Below are 7,500 nucleotides of genomic sequence, written 5' to 3'. Positions count from 1 at the left end.
AACGTTAACCTATTTGCTAAAAAAAAGAAAAAGAAAAAAAACACGAGTCCTAACATTTCTGGACATATATATATATTTTTTTTTTTACGCAATTTGACTCTCAAAGATTAATTTTTGTTTACGGTTGTCTAACTTTTCTCAGCAACCTAACCTAACTCCCAAATGGCCTGGTGCTTTTTAAAAGTAGCCGTCAAATTTTGTAAATCTCAAAAAATAAAATCATATATATTTACATATACAAATAAGACACACACGCACATGATTAACATAGCTTACCACAATCTCATATAACATTTATTAATTAAGATACAAAACCCAACAAATTTCCTATAAAAAGAAAAACAAAATCTTTCATTGTACACTTAACTCACATCAAGGAAATAATATCAAAAGCAAACCATAAACAATAAAATAGCAACAATAATGAGCTTACTCTCAACATAAATACTGCATAACCATGACATCAATGAGGAAAACAAAATTAGGAAGCACCAGTTTCTACTAAGATGCGCCCTTTCTCAATCCGTTCTGGACAGCCGTGATCGTATAGTGGTTAGTACATTGCGTTGTGGCCGCAATAACCCAGGTTCGAATCCTGGTCACGGCACGTGGTACTCTTTTTACTTTTTTTTTTAAACTTTAAGACACAAAATTTACAGCCTTTTGCACAAGTAGTCTACGTACGTTCGTACATAAAAAAGCACATACATTACATACACACACATATACATACATAAATACTTACATATATATGTATGTATATATAAATATATAAATATATAAATATATAATATATAAATATATAAATATATATAAATATATATATAAATAAATAAATAAATAAATAAATCAATAAATAAATACACACACACATACATAAATACTTACATACGTATGTATATAAATGTATGTATGTATGTATGTATAAATGTATAAATATATATATATATACACACACACACATACATTACGTACACACACATATACATACATAAATACTTACATACATATGTATATATATGCATGTATGTATAAATGTAAGTATACATTTATAAATATATATACAAACACACATATATGCACATATATATGTATATACATACACATACACATACACACACACACATTAATAATGATATATATAGATACTTATATATACACACATTTATATCTATCTATCTATATACACATATATAGATTTACAGCAAGATATAGATATATATAGATATATAAATGTATATATATATCTATATATATTAATATTCAAATACATATATGTATATGAATATTGAACACGGTAGAATGTTTTCACCATTCATATGAACAAATATATATATGAATAACTCTTTGGATTCTGTCTTTCCTTTGCTTTCTTTGCTCTCCCTCTTGCCTCCACTGTCATTATTTGTTCCTTCGAGGTACTCTTATCCCGACCCGTCAACCATCCAACGCCTTCCATTCCCAGACCTTAACGCGAGGCCTTGCAAAGCCTGCCAAGGGAGCATGTCACCATTTAGCCTTTTCACAAGAACAACTCCTAGCTGCAGAAGGCTCAGGACCTTTTGGGGGATGCATCCACTTATAATATATATATATATATATCTGACCTGCGACCCCGAGAACTACCTCCACCATCGGGAGAGGTTGATGTAGGAGAGGATGTAGTAGAGCAGAAGACGAGTGACCTGAGTGAGGGGAAAGTGGGGTAGGTACCGGGGAAGTAGATATTTGTGTCTGGAATAGTGGTGGAGATTGAGGGGTCTGGCTTTAGAATGGCAAAAGTCTTTGACTTGGAGGGGAAGGGGGTAGAAGTGGTATGAAGAAGAGAGGGGCAGAGTAGGAAGTAAAAGGAAATCCTTGTGTACATGCTGCGTGTCTGGCCTCACTAAGTTTGAGTCTCAGAATTGCTATCTCAGAATCAAAATAGTAGGTAGGGCAGCCCCTGCAAAATACATTATGGGGCCACCAAAAATACATTATGGGGCCACCACAACTGACACATGTGCGTGATTATGCAGAACAGTCTGATCGATCAAGACCAGGTTGGGCAGATATGGGATATCGGGCTGTGGAACGGTAGTGTTTGGGTGGCCTAGACGCCAGCAATTCCGACAATGACGGGGGGAGGTTCATATGGTCGGACAGAGGGGAACATCAAGGGTGAGGTCATGCCTACGGAAAATAATCTTGGCAATATTGGTGGAGGGTTTACGGATGGCCTCTAGGGAGAATAGTGTAGCATTGTGCTGATGCATCATAGTCCACGAGGCAGGCAGGTATGTCTTCTCCACAATCTGACCAATCCTTGTCCTAGACAGGGCAGTTTGTCGATGAAATGGAGACAGAATAGGTTTGCCAGTTAAGTCAGTTAAGGTTTTAAATGCTTTAGCTTGGGATTCGGATGTAACATATACATATATTATATACATACATACATATATACACACACGCACATATATTATATACATAATTACATTCATAAAAATATATATAACATACACATATACATATATACACTTACATATGTATGTATATATAGAGCACACACACATACACATGCATATCTACATATAAATATCTATCTATATATCTATATCTATCTATGTACAAACACATCTCTCTCTTCCTGTGTGTTAATATAAATATGTATATACACACATACATACATGTAAATTTATATATATAAATATACCCATACATACTTACACACATATCTGTATCTAGATCTCTCTCTCTCTATGTATATATATGTATATCATAGAAAAAGGACAGTAGGAAAAAACGGTTTCAGTCATGGTATCTTAACCTTGTCAGAGCAGTTGTTTTTAAATCTCCAACCGAAACGAAAAATTGGTAACTTTGCAAACAAATATAAGTCAGATGGGGTTAAATCGGAGCTGTAAGGTGGATGTCGGACGATTTCCCATCGAAATTCACATAGCACAGCTCGTCTGCCGAGTGCCGTGGTGGAAGAGAACGCGTTGATGCAGCTTTCCAAGGAGATTTTTATGGACAGTTTTCTCAATACGCATTCATAATATATATAATTGTTTTCTTGGGGATTTTCAGCAAGATCCCCACTGCATCCCAGAAGACAGTGACCCTTCCACTTGAACGCTCAAATTTTGTTTTGACTGGTCCACATCCACCCCTGCGCAGCCACTGCTTTGATTGAATTTTGTCCTCGGAATTGTGCTGGTAGAGATATGTTTCACCTCGTCAGAAAAGCTTCAGAGTCCTCATCCCACTTGTTCAAATTTTTCATTGAAAGAGCAACAGCCTAGGGACCCATCGAGCAGAAAGGTTGCTTAGCCCAAAACTCTCCAACAGAATTGTGTGTAGAACCCGCCGAGATGTTGAGTGTGTTTGCTACTGATTCAGTGGTTATTTTTTATATGGTTTTCAATCATGTCACGAACAGCATCAATGTTTTCCCACAAACTGACGATGGCCTGCCACTGCACAGCTCATCTTCAATTTTGTTTCTTCCACTTCTGAACCAACTTATCCATTTGTAGGGCGTTGATTTCTTTGGGGCATTGTCACCATAAACTTGTTCCAGAGCATCAATTGTAGTAGCATGACCCCCGCAACCTGAAGCTCAGCGTACTTTCCAGGTTGGGCATGCCCAGGTCCGCCGCCTTGTCTGCGCTCATTGGACAGCGGGCTCCCCTCGTTCCCTGCGCGCTTACACAGTGCTCACATACTTAAGCCGCGCAGGCAGCTAGCGAGATCACCATTCACTGATCCTCCAGCAGACCAAGAGCATAGCAGCAGCACACAAGGACTGCCCAGTCCTTAGCCAACTGGGGAGCCTACCAGCTCCCCTGTAGAACTCCAACTTTAGCCTTCATCACCCAGCCAAACCTGTTGGCACTCACACCCACACAGTCACTCCCCAAAGAGATAAGACACCAGCCTAACATAGTAGATGGCCACATATCCATTTACTATACTGGTGACCTCCGGAATGACCCGACATATGGAGTGACACGTTCCGGTATATCGCTCGTTCACTTAGCTCACTCTCTGGAGGGGGAGTACCTGTAGTAGCATTACCCCGCAACCTGAAGCTCAGCGCACTTTCCAGGTTGGGCATGTCCAGGTCCTCCGCCTAGTCCGCGCTCATTGGACAGCGGGCTCCCCTCGTTCCCTGCACGCTTACACAGCGCTCGCATACTTAAGCCACGCAGGCAGCTAGCGAGATCACCATTCACTGATCCTCCAGCAGATCAAGAGCATAGCAGCAGCACACAAGGACTGCCCAGTCCTTAGCCGACTGGGGAGCCTACCAGCTCCCCCGTAGAACTCCAACTTCAGCCTTCATCACCCAGCCAAACCAGTGGGCACTCACACCCACACAGTCACTCCCCAAAGAGATAAGACACCAGCCTAACATAGTAGATGGCCACATATCCATTTACTATACTGGTGACCTCCGGAATGACCCGACATATGGAGTGACACGTTCCGGTATATCGCTCGTTCACTTAGCTCACTCTCTGGAGGGGGAGTACCTGTAGTAGCATTACCCCGCAACCTGAAGCTCAGCGTACTTTCCAGGTTGGGCACATATGTGTATGTGTATATACATGCATATATATATGTATATATAATATTTATGTATATAAATAAATATATGTATATGTAAATATATGTATATATATGTATATATGTACACACATATATGGTTATATATATACACATACATATACATAAATAATGTATATATATATATATATACTTGAACACCTGTTATTGTCTATCCTCTATTAAACATATGAGCGTCCATGTCATAAGGGCTTTAGGCATCCCTCTGTTACAGATGAGTAGTTTCACTATCAATGGAACCGCTGAATTGTAGCCAGAGTTGTCCACCCAAAACTACTGAATTCAGCCACCTACCTACTGCAGGAAGGTATTGGGCTGCATTTCTTGTTTTTCTTCCTTTCTCAAAATTTCTTTCTCCTAATCTTATTACACTTGTGAAGGTCGATTTAGCAATGGCTGCCAGTCCGCAGCAGGTTTTCAGTGGTCAGGGTGTGCTATGAACCTGGTTTTCTTAAATTTATGGTCTTGTTATTTTGTGGAATTATTGTTTAGTTGTTAGCTGATGTTGAGGTTAATCTTGGCCTTGACCATCCAAAGTATTGCACCTTACTTCTTGGTAATATTCAAAGTCAGTCTTCACATTGAATTTGACTGAACAGTTATTTCATCTAAATTTGACGTGAGGCACACAATTTTAATAAACCCTTGTTGCTACGTAGAAATTCTTTGTCTCGAGACCAAGATTTGCATATATATTCTGAGGTTGGTTTTAATGCTAGTTGTTTTACAAAGTATGATATGAATAAAGTTGTCGTTTTGATAATTTCTACACGTTTTGTCTTTAAAGACGTCCCCGGTTCCGATGACATCATTCAAGAAAATGGTAGGAAATTGTACTTTATTTTCATAGGCAATTTTAATACTCATCACCGAAACTGTGTGTGAACAGTTAGTCTGTGGTGCAACTCACAGAACTGGTGATGTTTTACTGACTGATGTGAGAAGGATAATTGATGTAAAGTCCATCAGGGTAATTGGTTCTTTCCGATCACCATAGTCTTGCTTGTAGTATCCAGCTGGAGTTCCTAATACCAGACTTTACTTACTAGACAGATCTTCTTGAAGCCTGGAATTAATTGAGATGGTGTCTACAAAGACTTTGATAGCACTGTTTGGAAAAATGTTATAATGCTCCTTGTCCTGTTAATGCTCTGAACTTGTTATTGTTGGACATGCATAATGAGGTTTGGATCCATCAAAACTCGTTCACATGATAAAGCATAGTTAAATGAACGATTTCTCCAGGATTATAGGGACAAGTATACTGTCAACAATCTCTGGTCTGCTGACCGCACTATAAACAATAGTTGCCATATAGCAACTATTGTTTATAAGGGGGCAAAATCTGATAATGCTCATTTGAAAGAAGTTCTCTCAGAAGCTTCACAGCCTCATAAAATGGTTTGGTGTTGTCCTCCATTCCTTCTTGAACGAAGCCTGATAGTAGCGTTACATATCGTCTGACGAGAAAGCTACCTTGTTACCAAAATACTTGAATTCAAAACAAAATTTAGATGTTGAACTTCCTCTTTCATGTTACCTATCCCCAGGCTTCTATTTTTCTTTTAGGCCCTTTGAAGTCAAGTATGTTATCAGAATTAAACGGATATGGTGGGGTAGACCCTAATGGCTTGTTTCCTTTGATTTTAAAGACAAAATATCATTTTCAGAGTGCTGGCGTAACGCCAGCACTCTGAAAATGATCAGAGTGCTATATCTCAAGGGCCCACTACAAATCTCCACCGACTGCCAATAGGCCATTTCAGTGATACCAATGTCAACTAAAACTTTTGAACGTTTGCTGGTCAAACATCTCTGTATATTTGAGACCGTTTCTTCCAGAGACTTGGTTTAAGGAAGGGAGTCGGTTACAATGATGCACTATTGACGTTGGTGCATGAAATGCAGTCTGCTTCAGATAACGTTCATGAGTCAAGGCTTGCCTCTCTGGGTTTTAGTGTAACTTTTGAAACTTTGAATCACAAGAGCTTGATTTTTATGTTGCAGTCTGTTGGTGTTGGTGATAAAGTTTTGAGTATTTTGACTGAATTTGGAACTGGTAGACACCAGCGTGTCCATGTTGATGGTATTTTAGCTGGTATTCCCGTGTATCTTCTGGAGTTCCTCACGGTAGTGTTCTTGGTTCTTCGCTCTTCATTTTATATACACAAGAGATATGTGGCCCAGTATTATTAAAATGTTGGCATATGCTGGGTATTTCTCCTATGCTGATATTCCTTCTCCGGCAACCAGGTAAATAGTAGCTGACAGCCTCACTGTAGACCTAATAATAATTCAATCATAGTGCTCGCGGTAGGGTATGAAATTAAATCCTACCCTAGTGTAAGGAAATGACTGTGCGTGTGTGCGTGTGTGCGTGTGTGTGTGTGTGTGTGTGTGTGTGTGTGTGTGTGTGTGTGTGTGTGTGTGTGTGTGTGTGTGTGTGTGTGTGTGGGTGGGTGCGTGCGTGTGTGTGTACGCGCGCACGTGGCCAAGTGATTAAAGCATCGGCCTCAAATATTGTCGAGTCACCGGACATGGACTTTAACTTCAACTGCCTACTCTCCTGGGACAGGATCATGGGCCAGCCACCCCAGCATAAAGACCCAACCAAGTACAATGATGGCAAGTCGAAGTAGTTCGCCAAACACTGCCTTGGTGATGGGAGGGGGAGCAGAAAAAGAAAAATATATGTACAATGTATGTATACATAATATAAATGTGTGCGTACGTTTGTGTGTATGTATCTGTATGTATGTAAGGGGCGGTACACAATTTTCAACAATTTCACAAGCATACACAAAACATACTTGACCCCCTCCCCCCTCAAATTGTTCATAAAAGTGTTTATTTCCAGTAAGCCTATTTTATTATGTCAAAGCTGAGACA

The 7,500-nt window shown here is 39.5% G+C and overlaps 1 non-coding gene across 1 annotated transcript; it reads left to right on the top strand.

The window, feature by feature from the left end:
* The first annotated feature begins 535 nt into the window (after positions 1-535).
* On the top strand, positions 536-607 carry Trnah-gug. The gene has a single exon. It is a non-coding gene; the product is annotated as a tRNA-His (tRNA).
* Positions 608-7,500: the final 6,893 nt, after the last annotated feature.

Source organism: Penaeus chinensis, chromosome 19 (assembly GCF_019202785.1).
Source record: "Penaeus chinensis breed Huanghai No. 1 chromosome 19, ASM1920278v2, whole genome shotgun sequence".
Taxonomy (NCBI): Eukaryota; Metazoa; Arthropoda; class Malacostraca; order Decapoda; family Penaeidae; genus Penaeus; species Penaeus chinensis.
Note: the sequence above shows the minus strand (reverse complement) of the source record. Positions and strands in the feature narration are given on the sequence as shown.